The 17,697-nt window shown below is 43.3% G+C and overlaps 1 protein-coding gene across 11 annotated transcripts in view; it reads right to left on the bottom strand.

Moving 5' to 3' along the window:
• Positions 1-17,697, bottom strand: part of Poc1b (POC1 centriolar protein B) — a 108,613-nt gene that overhangs the window by 63,497 nt on the left and 27,419 nt on the right. The gene's annotated exons all lie outside the window — the stretch shown is intronic.

Raw genomic sequence — 17,697 nt, 5'->3', positions numbered from 1 at the left:
GAAGTCATGAGATCTGTAGGTAAATAGATGGCACTAGAAAAATGAGGTAACTAAGATCCAAAAAGACCAATAAGGTATGCACTTGCTTATATGTGGATGTTAGCTGTTAAGTCGTTGATAAGCAAGCTACAATCTGTATAACCACAGAAGTTAGGTAGAGATAAGGGACTAAGGCGGAGGGCTGGATCTCCCTAGGAAGAGAAAAGAGAATAGAGAGTTATGGATGGACAAGGCAAGGTAGGATTGCAATGGCAGGATCAGAGAGGGGGCGAGAAGAAGGAGGGAATACAGGGAGGGACAGCTAAAACTAGGGGCCATTGGGGGGTCATATGGAAACTTACTACAGTAGAAGTTTCCTATAATATATACATATATGAAGTTAGTCTAAATGAAATCACCAAATAATGGAGGACACAGACCCACACTGGCTGTCTCTTGTCATCAAATGAAGCTTCCAGTACCCGGAATGAGTTACATCTAATTGAGTTCTTGGCCAAATGGAGTTGCAGAACATTTGCTTAACTATGCAAAGATGTGTTGCATTTACTTAATGATGTAAAGATGTGTTGCACTTGTTTATGTTGTGGAATATTTGTTTAACTATGTAAAGATGTGTTGCATTTGTTTAATTATGTAAAGATGTGTTGCTGTTTTACCTTGCCTGCCTAAGGCACTTGATTGGTCTAATAAAAAGCTGAATGTCCAATAGTGGGGGAAGAGGTATAGGTGGGACTTCTGGAAGAGTAAGAGGAGGAGGAATTTAGGCTGGAGTTGGGGCAGAAAAAGAGACGCCAGAGAAACACCAGGGGGCCAGCCAGCCAGACACGAAGGAAGCAGGAAAGTAGGACATACAGAATGAAAGAGAGGTAAAAAGCCAAGGCAAAACGTAGATGAACAGAAACAGGTTAAATTAAGTTAAAAGAGCTAGTGGGATAAGCCTAAGCTAAGGCTGAGCATTCATAATTAATAATAAGTCTCAGTGTCTCTATTTAGGAGCTGGTTGGTGGCCCAAGGCAAATTCCAAGTACAAAATGATACCCATCAGAACCCACAAACACCCCAGGCTATTGACAAGGCTATTGTTGGCTCTCCACAAACTGACTGTAAGGTCCCATCGCTGAAGACAACACCTACACAACTCAACACCTAGAGCCTTCCCTTATGGTATTCATGACACTGTTAGGTACTCTGCATGGTACCATCGGAGAAAGGTAAACACCAACCCAGCTACAAACCCTTCAGTCTACAAGAGTGACCTGTCTGCAAAGTATGCTAGTGCAACAGTGGCACACAGCTTGTGGGAGTGACCAACTAATATTCGATGTGAGTTAACACCTACTCCATAAGATGGAACCCATACCCAATGTTGCTTGGGTAGCCAAGAACCTGAGATTAGATAGGCCAGGGTCCTAGGGGAAAGCCAAATACTACTGTTCTGCTACATTTCTCTGGTAATGGATGAACAAGGCACATAGAACAGATCCATGAATATAATAGAATGTCCTTAGGAGTTAATCTCTTGCTATGTTCCTGTAGCAGAACAGTAGAGAGTGAGAGACCTTAGAACACTCAGCCCTGGAAGGGATGTCTTCATCAACTGTCCCCCCAGCCCAGAGTGCAGAGCACTCTGAGGAAAAGGAGGTAGAGAGAGCATAAGAACTAGAGGGGATGGAGGACACCAGGAATCAAGGCCTTTGGACACAACAAGGCTAGCAACATATGAACTTGAACTCACAGAGACTGAGGCGGCATGCACAGGGCCTGTAAGGGTCTGCATCAGATGGGGTCCTGGAGCTGAAAGAAGTGGACATACACCTCATCCCTAACCCAGAAGCTATTTCCAACTGATAGCCACTTGCAAATGAGAACTTAAGTTTTCTCCAATAGAGTCTCACTGGGGAAACAAATCACCCTTAAGGGTAAACTGCATGCCCAGCGGTAGGTGGTCAACACAAAGTGAACTCAATGGCCCTGTTAGAGAGTCTTCAATCACAATGTTAAGTCAGACTGTTCTTTTTCTCTTTTTCCCCTCTCCCACCTTCACAGGTCCTTTGCATACTTATTATGGCTTCCAGTTTTGTTTTTAGGGGATTCTTGAGTGTGTCTCTGCATCTATATGCATTTTCTTTGGCTCATTTTGTTCTTTGGTTGTTTTGTCGTATTCCAATTTGTTTTTATTTATTTTATTGTAATTCCTTGGATGCCTGTTTGTGTGTTTTCTAACAGAGATAGACAGGGTGTGGATCTGATGGGAAGGGAGTGGGAAGGAACTGGGAGGAGTAGAGGGAGGGGAAACCATCATCAGCATGTATTGTATGAAGAAAAAAATCTATTAAAAGAAAAATAGACATGCAAAGATGGACCTTAAATATCCTTCAAATTACCTACTTACTTGCTACTTCCTCAACACTCCCCAGACTGTTTAACTTCCCAGACACAATCTTCCAATGGCACATATTCACAATCACACTGCACCCAGACTGTTTAACTTCCCAGACACAATCTTACAATGGCACATATTCACAATCACACTGCACCCAGACTGTTTAACTTCCCAGACACAATCTTACAATGGCACATATTCACAATCACACTGCACCCAGACTGTTTAACTTCCCAGACACAATCTTCCAATGGCACATATTCACAATCACACTGCACCCCCCAGTGAGAGTTTTATGTCTGCTTTCCAAACATAATATTAGAGAGAAATCTACCCACTCATTCTTCTAACCCCACACAATGCTTCACTGTATACTCCCCAGGGAGTACCTAGGAAAACAAAAAAGAGAGAATTGAGACAAATTCAATATTGTATACATGTTTAAAATATTCTCAATTCATCGCACAAAAATGTTACGTGTACTCAATGCTGTGCAACCGTATGCATGAAAAATAGTGGAAATGATAAATTTTATAAAGATGGTTGGACTCAGTGATTTTTCCAACTAAAGACTGGAGAAGTGTTTTGTGGTTGGTAAAATTTCCCACCTCATCCCAGGCTTGTGGCACAAGATACAATCCATGTCGGCGCTGGGCAGAGCCAGGAGCAGCAGCTCCAGTCAGCCAGGCAACCACTAGAGGAGAGAAGTGTCATCACAGCATAGTGTGCTGCCCGATCAAGTGTCCAGCAGACTATATATACTGCATGTTCTTTCAATTTAATACTTCTAACTTACAGTGGGATTATAATGATACAACCCTATCAAAAGTTAAGAAGCATCTAAATAGTTTACTGTACACATACACACATAAAATCTGGGACTGGGGAGATGGCTCATTTGATAAAGTGTCTGCTTGCTGCCTAAGCATTGAGGACTGCTCATCCCAGCACCCATGGAAAAAAGCCCAGTGTGGTGGCACACGCCTATAATCCTGGAGATGGAGAAGCAGAGACGGAAGGTCCCAAGAGCTCACTGGCCAGCTCGTCTTGCTGACTCAGGAAGTTCCAGGCTCAGTGAGAGACGCTGTCTCAGAAAAAGTAAGTAGAGTGCAATAGAGGAAGACAGCTGACATCAACCTCAGGCACACACAGGAACACAGGCACATGGACACAGGCACACAGGAACATGGATACAGGCACATAGGCACACGTACACAGGCACACATACACAGACACATATACGTGCACACAGGTGTTGTGGAATAATCTTTTTGTGCACTGTGAAGACTTGTCACTCGGATTGATTTAATAAAAAGCTCAACAGCCTATAAGTAGGCAGAATTTTGGGGGCAGAGAGGATGCTGGGAAGAAGAAGATGGAATTGCCGGCCAGACGCGGAGGAAGCAGGAATGACGCATGGGCAGTAACAGAGTGAAGGTAATAAAGCCACAAGGCAGGAAGTAAATGAACAGAAATGGGTTAATTTTAGTTATAAGAGCTGGTTAGAAACAAGCTTAAGCTATAGGCTGAGCTTTTCATAATTAATAATGTCTCATGTGGTTATTTGGGAGCTGGTAGGAGGGACAGAAAAAAAAATCTGACTACACACAGGAACACGTATACATGTACACACCATACACACAGAGACATACTTTTTTTTTTTGTAACCCATGAGCTCAAAAGAGTACTCAGAATTGCAAGAACAACTAAAAATTAACGGCAGATTCTTTCACTGCTAAAACTAATGCTGGAAAAGCAGTAATATTGTCAAACTTCTCTATTTTCTTTTTCTTTTACTGTGGATACCATAGGAATTCTAGGTTATTTTGGAATATGTATCAAGTAAGAAAATAGAAGGCTATAATTAAGCCTTGAAAATATTCCCTTTCAAGAGTTACTATTTCTTACCTATGTTTCAAATTATATCTTCATTAATATTTTAAATTAAGAAACATAAACAACCACTGCTCTATGTGATAGCGTAATCCATAAGATGAAACTTTAAGCTGTCTTTGAGAGTATAAAAAAAATCAAAGAACATACAATAAAGAAAATCTCACCAAGGTATTATACAAATGTTGGAATTAGTGGACAAGGTCTGTAAAATAATTATTACAAATATTTTTTTTCAAAGTCAGGGTTTCGCTCAGCTGGCTTTTTCCTTTCCCCCCTTTTACTCATCCCGTTCCCTTTTTTATTCAGCTCAAGACCACAGACCATAGGATGACACCACGGTCAGGATGGATCTTCTCCCTTAACGAGTTCTCTCTGCAAAAGTCCTCGGATCCATACATACTCCAAGGCACGTGTCATAAATGGCCTAGACATTTGTTATAAAGTCCACCCAAGCTGACAACTAAAATCAGCAGTCACCACCCACTCCCAAGAATGGGAACACACTCATTTCTTGTCTTAGACAGGAGAAGTCCAGGCTCTGCAGATGTTGGCTTTCAGGACCTATTCCAGAGGCCGCCTCAAGGTTCGCAAGTGTCGGTCCCGGAACAAAAAGTTACATCATTGTCTTTCCTGGTTGCACTTGGACTGAGTCATGTTACCAGTATCTCAGCGGCTTCAGCCTTCAGACAACTGGTTGTAGGGTGTCTCAGCTGCTACAATCACATAAGCCACCTTCCTAATAGATCTCCTTTCATGTATCAATACATATTCCATTGGCTTTGTTTGTCTAGAGAACCTTAATATAAAGACCATAGCAACTGACGCTTCATAAACTGTGATTATATATCTCTGCAAAAACATCCTTTACAAACGTGAAACAAAAAGCTAGGGGAGGTATGACCAGGAAAATGGCAACCTAGGACGTGACGTCTTTTTTCAAGCTCGAGAAACGACAGCAAATGGAAACCTGGATCTGTACAAATGAGTAAATTGTGCTGGAACTGGAAAACATGGACACAAAATGCAAAAGCAACTTTTCTCATTTTGTTTCAGATAAAACTGGTGGCTTAACAATCTGGGCTTTTATTGTGTGTAGAAGGAAACGGTCAAGAAGTGGGTAACAGGGATAGACTTCTGTAAGTTCTGACATTTTGTCTAAAACGTTATAGATTGTGTTAAGGATGCATAATCACCTTCCAGATGTTACCAGTGAGCAGAGAAATGACAAAGAGTAGACTGAAAAAGTCAGTAAAGGAGGAAAAAATGGGACCAATGTACAACTGAAAAGGCCAGCAGGAAATAAGTGGTGTAACAACACAGCAAGACACTGGGTCAGTCACAAGATCACCCACACCGACAGACCTGGACTGTGAACTGCAGTTAAAGAGTAGGGATTCTAGTAGGCTGAGGCAGGATGAGCACGCAGTTAAGGCCAGTCTAGCTAGATAGTGAGAGCCTGTCTCAAAACCAAACAAAATAAAACAGACAAACAAAATGATACTCACTACCTTAAGAGCATTCCCCCAAATTATATGTAAATATGTATAATGACTTTTGAGGCTCACATAAATGTGACCCCAGCACAATCCCAGGAGGAAGAGATGGAACACAAGAGCATCTGATGGTTGATATTTATTGATACCCCACTATATGAGGAAAGTACCTCAGTTGTACTCATTTTATGGGACAGTGATTGAGGCCCAGAAAGGTTAAGCGATGTGCCCTAGATCACATGCTTCCTAGTGAGCCCATTCTTGTAATTACTCTGTGTTGTTTCTCTGTCCGACCAGCCACTGAGGGTGAGTGGGATTCTACTTCAACAGACAGAAGGTGCCCAGCAAGAGGCAAAGAGCCACAGCAGCCAGCATGTCTGCCCCTTGGCTACAGGGCTACCTGAGCAGCAGCTGTGTCCTCGGCATGGATGGGTATGAGACTCACTGTCAGAATGAGACAACTACTCCTGGAGGTCCCAATGAACCCTCTTGTTTTAGCCCGGGTTTTTTTTTTTTTTTTTTTTTTTTTTTTTTAATGGTTTTTCGAGACAGGGTTTCTCTGTGTAGCTTTGGGCCTTTCCTGGAACTCACTTTGTAGATCCGCCTGGCTCTGCCTCCCGAGCGCTGGGATTAAAGGCGTGTACCACCACCGCCCAGCTAGCCCGGGTTTTATAAGCATCCTTCTGTACAGTATTTGGACTTTGTTGTCCAAGTTAAGAAGGCCCTCACTGAGGCACGAGAGGTCTAGGCCTTCTGGCAGCTGGTGGTGTCATCATACCTATGAACGCTGGCTTCTTTTCCAGACTCTGATAACTGTTTAAGCATGACTCGGTTCTCAAAGAGCTCTCACCCCTTGGCCAAAACCGAAAAGAGGACTTTAAACACTGCAGACCTTTTCAGTCCCGCTTCAGGACAACCTCTCAAAGACGACGTACTGAGCAGTCTGCAACTGAGTGGCCACCTAGATATTCCTCGTACCTTTTTTGTCCTAACTGCATAAGATGAGCCAAGATTACAATACAGATATGAAAAGAATCTCTAAGAGTGCTGGAGAGCATATACTTGGAAAGTTGCCAAGAAGAGAAATGCATTAACTGTCACCAAAGTATTTATCAAGGAATACTCCTCGGGGCGGGGAGGGCTCTGCAATTTGATGAGTCACTCTAATAGCACAGAAGCAAGCGATCTTTAAACAGTCCCCCAGAACTGCAGGTCCCAGCAAGACAAAGGTATTCCATCACAGTCGGGTATGTGAGTGAACACCCTGTCAGTGTGAACAAGACTCAACCAAAGGTACAAGGAACAGGTGGGGCTGCGTAAATGCATGATTAGCATGCATATATAATATTTCCGAATTTGCATTAAAGGCTCACAAAAATGACTCAGCCCCAGAGAAACCCCTGGATACTCCATCAAAGTTATCTGATCCATTCCATCCCATCTCTGGGTAATTATTCGGAGCTCTCCTTAGCCCCTAGAGACAGAGGTTCTCATAATGCACGGGACTGTCTCAAATGTCCACTTTCCAGGTACCCGCATCACTAGCTCCCTCTGCTCTGTCGGGTCTTAGCTCCAATGCCACACTAGCAAATGTGACTTCTCCAACCTGTGGGTGTATGAATATTAATATAGTTGTTGTTTGTCTTGTCTCCCCTTGGCAGAAGGAGCTCTACCAGCACAGGGGGGATTTGCCTGTTTCTGTTTCTCTCATATCCACAGAATTCAGAGCAGGGCCCGGGGAGAGAGCAGAGCACGAATGGCATCTAATTCAAAGTCTACCTGGGAAGGCGCCCATACTAACAGACCTCCTAGACACTGTGACATCCCTAGGCTCGGGCTGGGACAGTGAGGAACCCTGTTGGAGGAAGCGACGCAGAGCAGGGTCCGAGAGCAAAGCTGCAAGCCTTGCCTGAAAAGTAGACGGTGTAGAAACTGAGGACACACAGCTGTGCTCCGAAGGGCCGTGCACAGCTGTGGGAAGGCAAGTGAACGGTGAAAGGGACAAAGAGGGACAGGTTGTCACAGAAGGAAAAGTACCCGTGCCTCAGGAAAGAGTCACTCAGAGGTCCAAGCTAGGAAACAGCATGGTCAAATCTGCCTTTTACAGAAAGCAGTAACAGGTGTAGAGTGTGAGTGTGTGTGTGTGTGTGTGTGTGTGTGTGTGTGTGTGTGTGTGTGTGTGTGTTTGTGTGTGTGTGATACAGAAGACTCTGTAGCAAGGAGACCTTTTACAAGATGACCTTAAATGCTGTGGGATGGTCTTCCTGTACATTGTGAATATGTGGTGCTACCATTGGTTAATAAAGATGAGGCGCTGAGCACTCCCAGGGGCTGGGGGTGGGGGGAGATGATGCAATGGAACACAGGTAACACCATGAAGCCACGTGGCAAAACATAGATTAATAGAAATAGGTTGAGTGTTAAGTTGTAAGAGCTAGTTAATGATAAGCCTGAGCCGTAGGCCAAACAGTTTGTAATTAATATAAGCCTCTGTGTGTTTACTTGTGACCAAGAGGCTGCAGGATACAGGAAAACTTCCGCCTATACTTAAAAGCCCGGTGTGGTGGTGCACACCGTTAATCCCAGCACTGGGGAGGCAGAGGCAGCCTGGTCTACTGAGTGAGTTCCAGAACAATCAAGGCTACACAGAGAAACCCTGTCTCGAAAAAAAAAAAAATGACCTTGAAAGTTTCCACAAGGACCAATGATACTCAACTGAGGCAGCTAGATTGGGTACAGAGGCAGAACAGGTACTCTGACTAGAAACTGGTTCTGTTTCAGTGTTGTCTTGTACAGAAGCATTTCAGCTGCACAAGAAGAAAAGCAAAGGGAGCATCCCAGGGACTCTCCTCTCCCTTTTTCTCCTTCTCTCCCTTTCTTTCAGCAATGGCTGTATGCAGAGAGCCAAGCACATGATTAGAGAGCATGTCACCTTTCTGCACCTCACGGTCTGCTCTCCTCCAAATCAGTATTATTTTTAAGTCAGTTCTTTGTCCACGGTATCTGTTAGGATTCCGCCGCCACTCCAACTGCATGGCCACACATGTGCAGTTCAGCAGCTAAGCAAGGGGTCTTGCGTCTTATATCATCAGTGCATGCTGGTGATTATGTGTGGGTGGCATGGTCACACAATCAGTGTATGCGTGGTATAGCTCCGTAAACCCATTTGTGCATGTTCATGGGAACCCTTAAAAAGCCGGACATAGACTCCTCCTTTTCTTCTCTATTCTCTCCTCTCCTCTCCTCTCCTCTCTCCCTCTCTCTCTCCTCTCCCTCTCTCCCTCCTCTCTCTCTCTCCCTCTCTCTCTCTCTCTCTCTCTCTCTCTCTCTCTCTCTCTCTCTCTCTCCCTCTCTCCCTCCCTCACTCCCTCCCTCTCTCTCTGCATATGCTTCTTCTCCAGGCCTGGTTCTTTTGTCCCACCCCCCAATAAAGCTCTGATACTGGGTTTTGTCATGCGTGGCTCATGCCTCATGACCTTTCCGTACAGTAACCAGGGCCGCTTCTCATTTTTTAAAACAGCAGTATCTCTCAGAAACTACATACTTTAACCTAAAAAGGAGGAGGGCAGGCCATTGCAGCATGACAGGAGATGCTGTGTCCCCACAGCACACAGAGAGATGAGGGAGGCTCAGCACTGCCACACAGACAGGGGGAAGCTTGGCCTTCCACCACGGTCTTCTTCCCCCTGAAAAGGGGGACAGCATTTTCACAGGCCTCTGCTGAGTCTTTCCATAAGTGACAGTGCCCAGCTGGAGAAAGCCGGTCCAATGGCAATGCTCAATCCCAAGCCATGAACGTCTATTTCTCATGCTTACAATAGTCTATAAAGGAGTGTCATTGGTGTGGCAGAGAGCAGGGCAACAGTGTGGTACAGGGAGGCATATAAATTTGGACGTCTTGTCCCACCACACTACCGCTGTTCTAACCATATCCGGTAATAATGCTCCTATGGGTACACTAGGTCCCTCAGGCCAGGATGCTTTTCTCCTGGTTTCCTCTGCCCTCTTCCCCTTCCCGTCCCTCAGCTCTGGACCCAGACTGTCTCTCTTGACTTTTCATCACATAAACCTAGTTCATTACGTCAGTCACACACTCCCTCATTCTTTCATTTATCATTTTCCTGTCAGTCGCAACATTTCATAATAACTCAGTTTCTTGAACTCAAAGGTATTTTTGAAGATTTTTTTTGTTGTATATTGCTTTGTTTGGACATTTTTTAAACCTTACTGGTCTTTTGCTTGCATAGTTTTGGTTTTGTGTTTTGATAGGTTTGGGGTATGTTTCTTATGCTTTTTCTTTGTTTTGTTTTATTCCCCCCTCCTTTTTTTTGTTTTCAGATTTTTTTTTAAATTTATTTATTTTATATGCATTGGTGTGAAGGTGTCAGATCCGGGAGATCTGAACTTACAGACAGTTGTGAGCTGCCATGTGGGTGCTGGGAATTGAACCCAGGTCCTCCAGAAGAGCAGACAGTGCTCTTAACCACTGAGCCATCTCTCCAGGCCCTGTTTTCAGATTTTTTGAGACAAGGTTTCTCTGTGTAGTCCTGACTGTCCTGGAGCTCTCTCTGTAGACCAGGCTGGCCTCGAACTCACAGAGAGCCACTTGCCACTGAGTGCTGGGATTAAAGGCGTGTACCACCACACTTGGCTTGTTTTGTTTTATTCTTTTTTTTTTTTTTTGGAGCTGAGGACGGAACCCAGGGCTAGGCAAGTGCTCTACCACTGAGCTAAATCCCCAGCCCCTGTCTAATTCTTGTTTGTTCGCTTTACTTGCCTGTTTGTTTTCTTAAGGAAGAGAAAGAAGGCTCGGGATTGGGTGGGTGGGGAGGTAGGGAGGATCTGGGAGGAGATGAGGGAGGGGAAACCGTGATCAGAATCTATTGTCCAAGCACCCACATGGCAGCTCATGTAACTCCAGCTCCAGGGGATCCAACGCCCTCTTCAGCCTCCACAGGCACCGCCTATAAGTGATGCACTTATACACGTGTAAACAAAACACTCACAGACATAAAATAAAACATAACTTCAGTTGGGCAGTGGTGGCTCCAGCATTTAATCTCAGCACTTGGAAGGGGAGGTGGAGGCAGGCAAATCTCTGTAAATTCAAGGCCAGTCTGGTCTACAGTGAAGTCCAGACCAGCCAGGGCTACACAGTGAAACCCTGTCTTGAAAACCCAAAAAACAAACAACAAATTATGTGTGTGTGTGTGTGTGTGTGTATACACATATATATGTATATATATGTGTTTATATATGCATATATTTTATATATATTTTAATTTTGTTCCGTTTGTTAAATATAGACTCCTTTCTCATACAATATAATCTGAATCCATTTCCCCCTCCCTCTACTCCTTCAGTTCCTTCCCACATCTTCTCCCATCCTCATCCCACCCCCTTTCTGTCTCTCATTAGAAAAGAACAGGCTTCTAAGAGACACCAACCAAACACGACAAAATAAAATATAATAAAACAAAACAAAAACCATCATATCAAAGTTGGACAAGCCAAGCCAACAGAAACCTGAAAGAACCCAAGAGGAGGCACAAGAATCAGAGACCCACTTTTTCATGCATCAGTCCCATAACAGTACGAAACTGAAAGCTATGGCACACATGCAGAGGGCCTGGTGCAGGCCTGTGCAGGCCCTGCGAACACCGCTTCAGTCTGTAAGTTCATAGGAGCTCTGCCCAGCTGTTTTAGAGGGCCTTGTTCTCCTGGTGTCCTCCATCCTCTCGGTCTCCCCTACTCCTTTTGCCTCCTCTTCTGTGGGGTTCCCTGAGCTATGAGGGGAGGGATTTGAATGTTACACACATCGCTTTACATAGAAATCAATTCGCACCATGTTGAGTGATGGTGAGGATGAAGGCAAAGACTTATGTAGTGACTCCTGTGCAGGTAGCACTATTCCAAATGCTACCCACATATTTATGTATCGAAATATCCTAGCCCACTCTTACTATCATCCCATTACTGCTGTGGGGTATGTGTTGCTCTGACTGGTTGATAAATAAAATGCTGATTGGCCAGTAGCCAGGCAGGAAGTATAGGTGGGGCAAGCAGATAAGAAGAAGGCTGGGAAGAGGAAGGGAGAGTCAGGAGTCGCCAGCCAGACACCGAGGAAGCAAAATGTGAAGGCAGAACTGAGAAAAGGTACCAAGCCATGTGGTTAAACATAGATAAAAATTATGGGTTAATTTAAGTGTAAGAGCTAGTTAATAATAAGTCTGAGCTAATGGCCAAGCAGTTATAAAATAATATAAGCCTCTGTGTGTTTTCTTGGGGGACACGAGTGGGAGAGATTTGTCCCAACCGCCGGCAGGCCAGGACACAGGGAAACTTCCAGCTACACATTACAAGTAAGAAAACAGAGAGAAGTAAAGCAACTCCCCAAAGACCACACGGTTGAAGAATGGCAGGTGTGGGGTTTCAACCCATGTATTGTTTGGGTCCAGACTGTGTGTTGTTCTTAACCATACATGTGTGTAGAGAGAAACAACACTGAAATGCCTGCAGCCAAGAAGTAACCGAGCTCTTTGGAAGAAAACATGATTCACTAAAAGTGTAACTTCAGCTCTGTCGATTCCTGCTGGGCTCGTTACCATAGATCATAATCAGCACCTCCTGAGTAATAGCACCCATTGAGACTATAGCAACCATGAAGAAGTGAGCTGTTAGGTCACAGAGCTGTCTAGACTGAAACTCCCACCCCACTCTAACCTGCCCAGGACCACAGGGGCCACAGTTTGCCAGTGAACATACCTATGCCACATCATTTCTGTGACATGGCTCCTCTGTCCCTGTGCTAGAATATGGGGTACTCCTGGCCAAAGCAGCCATTTCTACCAGGTACTTGACTTGGCCTGAGGGAACCACCATTTCTCACCACTAGATGAGGGATGGACATAGGACTCTACTTGGGTCTGAGTCATTTCTAGCCTTTTTCTAACAGAAATAGAGGGAAGAGGCTTTTCCTGGGCACCCTCAAAGCTGTGAGGATTTAAGCCTGGAGCCTCAGTACCAGTGTGTTTGAAAAAAACAAAGCAAGCATGCAGAGGCCCAGAATCATTCCTGGTTCTGGTTGTGCCTATCTGGTTGTGTAAGGTTATTAAGCACACCAGGTAATTAACCCCTGTAGGGAAGAAAAGCCAATGGAGTTGGGTTTCTGTCACTGTCTAGTAAGTGAGTCTGACCTTCAACTCTCTGGAATTTACTTTCCTCATCTGTCTAATGGGAAAGCAAACACGCCTTCCTGTCCAGGCCGCAAATCCAATTCTGCCTCACATTGCTTGGCCTCAGCAGAATTCTGGAACCTCGGGAAAGCCTCCACGAGCCCTTCACTCTGGCATCTTTCATTTTGGTACCATGCTGACAACACTAGCAATGTGTTTGCCAGCTGGAGATGTAGTGTGGCCCCCCTGAGCCAAAGCTGTAGTGGCTGGTTTGCCGAGGTGGTTGCTTTCCAGCAGGGAACCCCTTCAACCAACTTTCTCAATTCAGGTTTTCTACTCAAATGAATGTTCATTTTTACAAGCTGCAGCCTTCAATGGGTGGACTTGTGCCTTTAGGGCACCTTCGATATTTTCCCCTGGACAAGAATGAGTTTTCTCTTTAATGGTGTGCATCCTTCTCTCAATTATAGATGATCTCTCTATGCTGTTCTCATCTGCAACTTTAAACTTGCTCCGATGCTTATAAGAGTTAGGTAGTAAAAAGCCTGAGCTATCAGCCAAACTTTTATAATTTATATTAAGTCAGTTATTTGGGAAGTGGTGGCCAGTTATTTGGGAGCAGGCAGATAGGACAGGAAAACTCTGCCTAAAAATGGCACCCAATGGTCAGTGCTACATACATCCACATAAAACCTGAGAAAGCTTAAAAAAAAAAAAGGTTCTAAACACACAACACACAGAAAGGGAGCTAGACTCAACTTCCTAGTCTTGTGTCTCTCACACCTGCTTTAGTACGGAGATGCATCTCCCAGCAACTGCCAGCACACGTTGGCATACACACAGGCTGTGGTACAGAGAGGTGTCTCCCAGCCGCTACCTGTGGGCTTAAGCTAGCAGAGCAAGCTCCACCAGTGCACTGCATGGTGGGTTTGGGGTTTTTGCTCATGCAGACAGAAAAGGTTACACGTATGCAGTAAAGACAGATTCAGACGAAAAAAAGAAAAAGAAAAAAACCTCTAAATGGGTTACAGTGTGTTTAAAAATTTACTTAGGCTTGGGAGAGCAAAGAAAAAGGGTAGAGAAAGTCCTTAAAAAAGAAATAGAGCAATAAAAAAATATAATAAGGCACATAAAGATGGAAAATACACAGAGTCTGGATCCTATATGTTATTGTATTATCTTTGAATTTTTTGGCTGCTAAGAGACACTAAATTAAAAAAAAAACTGCTAGATTCAACCAACCTATATATTTTAAAAACATCTTGAACTCAAACTTTAAGTCAAAAGACGTGTTATACTTTGGGGGAGAGGTTATGCTTTTATTTCCACAGGAAATGAAAGGCTGTGGATTCATTCTGGGTTAAAGAAAACCAGGTTTGAGTGAGGAAAACACCTTGAAATCCTGACTACAGACATAAAGAAATAAACCTAGAAGAACTACAAGACATGTGATGTATATTTTACCTGCTCAACCACATAACAAAAAATTATCTTTGGTCGGCTTGTGTATAATGCACAGTCTATATTTGATACAGATATGTATGTTACCTTTAAAAGTATATATATTCTCAGTACAAGAGGACCAGACATCAATTAAAACGTATGGACCAAGTGATCCAGCATCCAAAACAGCTTCAAGGCTGCTGACTGAGATGATCCAGCCTCACAGAATACTCCAGCCAAGACTTAACAATGATCCTGATTTTCTCAAGGTTCTCTCAAAGATTACCAGTGCACCCAGACAAAAGGAAGCAGTCTAGAGAAAAAAAGTCCACATTCCCAAAATATTGGTTATGGATGTTTGTTATCATTTAAGGAGGGGTTGGTTATAAGTTGTTATTGGTCATGGTCAGGAAAAAAAAGCCGAACAAAGGAGATTAGATTCAAGGATCTCTTTCTGAAAAGAAAAAGGGGGGTGGATATAAAAATGATAGGATAAAAGGGTAGATTACTGTATCTACTTTTAAACCAAACAAGCAACTACTAGTCTTAAATATTTTACATTGGTACGGATTTTTGTATATTGATACAAATTTAATTTTGTTATACTGTATGCATGCTTCTGCTCTGTTTGGGTTATTGTGCTTATGCAACTCATTTAAAAATTTAGTGTATAATTAAAAATGCAAATTATTAGTCATCTATAATAGTCAAACTTAAGTCTTGTTAACTATGTTTTCAAGGTCATAAACAGATACATTTAGATAAATAGATGGTCTTCAAACACTCAAAGACCTTCAGAATGTGGCATTTAATACATTTAATAACCCAAGGCTTTTCATGACAGTGAGACATGTCTGCTCCTGGCAGCACCAATCTACTTCAGAGAAGATGATGGGCACTGAAGAAACACTGTATGGAGTTTGCGTTCCTTATGGCAAAAGCTAGCCATGTGGGCAAAGAAACCGCCCTTGCCTCAATTGGGGACAGTTATTGTTCAAATTGGACCAGCAGGGCACAAGAAAGGAGATTGCCAAACTTTGCCAAGACAAGATAGGACAGTCCTTCAAAATTCTCTGCTTCACAGGACAGTCTGTAAAGTATGCTAGGTCTGTAGGCCAGAGTTGGATGCCCCAACGTTGGAGAGGAACTTTGGGTGACTGTCCAGGCAGTCTGATATACCTGTCATTAGGCAACATTTCGTCCTTTTGGGATCTTTGATGGAATTATAGACTAAATAATAGTTTTCCTTAGTTATGATAGAAAGCAAATTAAGTATATAACTTGAGACTCACCAAGATAAAATAAATAATAGAGCATTTTCTCTAATTTTGCCAAATACAAATAGACTGGATATTCTAACTATAATAACTTTTTGTTGTATATAATTTTACTATGTTAAAGTTAAAACCTTCCTTTTTTATTAAACAAAAAAATTTATTAGGGAAATGCTGTGGAATAATCCTTCTACACACTGTGTGAATATATGTTGCTATGATTGGTTTAATAAACAAGCTGACTGGCCTATAGCTAAACAGGATAAAGTTAGTTGGGAAAACCAAACTAGGAGAATGATGGGAAGAAGGGTGGAGTCAGGGAGACTTGAGCCAGCAGCTGAGGAATCAGGAAGTGTAGAAAATGAGGTAACAAGCCATGAGCCACATGGTAAAGCATAGATAAGAAATATGGGTTAATTTAAATGTAAGAGTTAGGTAGTAACAAGTCTGAGCTATTGACTGAGCATTTATAATTTATATTAAGTCTCCGAATCAGTTATTTGGGAAGCAGCTGCAGGTTATTTGGGAGCAGGCAGATGGGACAGGAAACCTCTGCCTACACATGTCTTTCCTCACAATCCTTCACACTTTCCCTACCTTGTGGCTCTCTCTTACTTGTAGATCTGAGTAAGAGCAAGGAGCAGTGGCCATCACACCCTGAATGCTATACTGTCTTGACATTTCTCTCACAAACAAATTAGCCTATTACTTTTAAGTTCAGTTTTATTCAAGTTCTCAGGACATGGGCAGAATGCTGCCAGATTTGTCTGTAATTCAAATGGTCTGTAGCACTGTTCTCAATAGATACCTGTCCCACCTCTGAACCCCTCACATTCATCCTGGTCTCTCCCACAAGAAGGGCCCATTAAGATCTGTTTATAGGGCTGTTCTAGTCCAAAGTTTCAAACTCTTCCATATTCCTGCACAAATCAGTTACAAAGGCTTAAGAACCACGTGGTCACAATGATCACAGCAACCACCCACTTCTGGCTACCAGTTTCTATGTTGCTTTTCTTCATTACTTTGACAAGCAAGTTAGGGAAGGAAGGGTTTCCCTAGGCTCACAGTTAAAGGACACAGTCCATCATGGCAGGGAGGTCACAATGTAGGAGCAGGAAACAGCGGGTCACACGGCATCCATATTTAAGAAGCTGAGAGATATGAATGCTGGTGCTCAGCTAGCATCCCCCCCCCTTTTTTTTTTTTTTTTTTTTTGGTTTTTTGAGACAGGGTTTCTCTGTATAGCTTTGCGCCTCTCCTGGAACTCACTTGGTAGCCCAGGCTGGCCTCGAACTCACAGAGATCCGCCTGGCTCTGCCTCCCGAGTGCTGGGATTAAAGGCGTGCGCCACCACTGCCCGGCTGCATCCCCCCTTTTTTATCAAGTGTCCACAGAACGGTGATGCCAGGGTTAGAGCAAGTTTTCTCACCTCAGTAAACACGATCTAGAAATGCTTTCATAGTGATTCCCAGAGGTCTGTTTCTTAGATGATTCTAGACCTTTCAAGCCAATAATGGCTATCCTTACACACACACACACAACTACCCCAGTACTAACTGAGCTGCAGGAAGGGCCATGCTCTACTGTGCACCACACAGCACACAGTTACCCCAGTACTAAGTGAGCTGGTGGAAGGGGCGTGCTCTACTCGTGTTTTCTCTCCACCTTCTTTTATTTCTACTATCTGCTCCTTGCTTTTCTCAAACAACCACATTCTCTCACCTCCTTTGACAGAACTCCTCAAGCCATGCTCTTTCCTCTTTTTCCTCCCTTAGGTCTCTACTTAAAGACAGACTTCTCTGTCAGGCAGCCCCTGAACACCGTTCATAACTGCACATATAGACTTACTGTCATATATATATATATAATGTATATATGTCTGTCTATCTAATCTATCTACCTATCTAATCTATCTATCTATCTATCTATCTATCTATCTATCTATCTATCTATCTATAATGTATATATGTCTGTCTATCTATGTATTTATCTATGTATCTGTATATTTATCTATGTATCTATGTATCTACGTA

Source organism: Peromyscus californicus, unplaced genomic scaffold (assembly GCF_007827085.1).
Source record: "Peromyscus californicus insignis strain IS unplaced genomic scaffold, ASM782708v3 Scaffold_24__1_contigs__length_46423439, whole genome shotgun sequence".
In the NCBI taxonomy this organism is placed as follows: Eukaryota; Metazoa; Chordata; class Mammalia; order Rodentia; family Cricetidae; genus Peromyscus; species Peromyscus californicus.
Note: the sequence above shows the minus strand (reverse complement) of the source record. Positions and strands in the feature narration are given on the sequence as shown.